The sequence below is a fragment of the Cupressus sempervirens genome, chromosome 8 (assembly GCF_028749045.1).
Source record: "Cupressus sempervirens isolate cs-2001-9-10 chromosome 8, ASM2874904v1, whole genome shotgun sequence".
In the NCBI taxonomy this organism is placed as follows: Eukaryota; Viridiplantae; Streptophyta; class Pinopsida; order Cupressales; family Cupressaceae; genus Cupressus; species Cupressus sempervirens.
This window is the reverse complement of record NC_143125.1, coordinates 136,175,795-136,177,435: the sequence shown is the minus strand read 5'-3', so window position 1 is coordinate 136,177,435 and position 1,641 is coordinate 136,175,795.

The window sequence follows — 1,641 nt, the reverse complement described above, 5'->3', positions numbered from 1 at the left end:
ACAGTCGACGATTTGAGTATTCATACAAGTATGATATATAATGTAGCAAACATTATTGCTAATCCATGATTATATATATATATATATATATATATATATATATATATATATATATATATATATATATTTTAATTATCACACTCCATTATTAACAAATATATATATTATAACATTTATAATGTTAAATCTTTATAACATTATAACATTAAAACCAAACTATAATTAATAGCTTTGATTAATAAATATATATATTTTAAACCATATTTAATAATGTTATAACATAATATAAAATATTTTAAACAATGTACATTCCTTTAAACAAAGGCGGATAACCGCCGGCCACAATACGTGCGGCCTGCGGATTGTAGGTACCTTGCGATCACGCAGAGCCTGCATCTGGTGCCGCCGCCCATAAAGGGATGGAGAGGGGGGGGGGGGGGGTGCGGTGGTTAAAACCCCGCCCACCCATATATATATAAAATTTCATTTTATAAAACATTTGTAGTAACGTTTACTATTGTGCGCTAAGACATGTGATTCAGATTTATTAAATAAAGTTTTCCATTTCGACTTTACACAGATATATATACATATATGTATATATGTATATATATATGTATATACGTACATGTATGTATGTATATACATATATATGTATATATATATACACATATATATATATACACATATGTATATATATATACATATATATATATATATACATATGTGTATATATATACATATATATATATATATACATATATATATATATACATATGTGTATATATATATACATATTGTATATATATATACACACATATATATGTGTGTGTATATATATACAATATGTATATATATACACACACACACATATATATATATATATATATATATGTATATATATATATATATACACACTATTGCTATCAATTATTACTGCATTTAAAATATATATATATATATATATATAATTATTTATATGCAGATTTATAAAGGGAAATATATACTCAAATTTAAAGGCTTAAGCAAGAATTCTTCCCTTTAGATAATTGTTTTCTAAACATATCCATTAATTCATCCAATGGATTTAACTATAAATTTGAAATCATCATTCTCAGTTTAATTCTAATTCGAACCCAAACTCGTTTAGATCTAATTTCTTCCTTAATTGGATTTAGGGTTTTCTAATGTTTTCAACCAATAACATATCTAGATTTCAATTCCAAATTGTAGATTCAATCGCAAAGAGTATTCAAACACATATAAAAGACTTGATGAAGACAGAAAGAGAAATAGTGCAAAGAGAATATGCGATTATCACGAGTGCACTGGACACTGATGCTAATCCGTCATGCGTCAGAAGTCCATAGCAAACCCCTTCCTTCTCCATCATTCGCAATTCCTCCAAGATCCAAGCCAATCGAATCCTCCAAGTGACTAGAAATGCTAGAAGGAGCATAGAAGCATGTAGAAAATATATGAGCATATCACGAAGAATATGAGCTTGTAACTTGTAGCTTTCATTCAGCTTCTACTTCAGCTTGTCCAAATACCCTAGGAGAGCCTCTATTTAAAGGCCTCTAAGATGCATCTAGAGTGTCTCTAGAGACAACTAGAAGATAAGCATGACAACCAAGCATG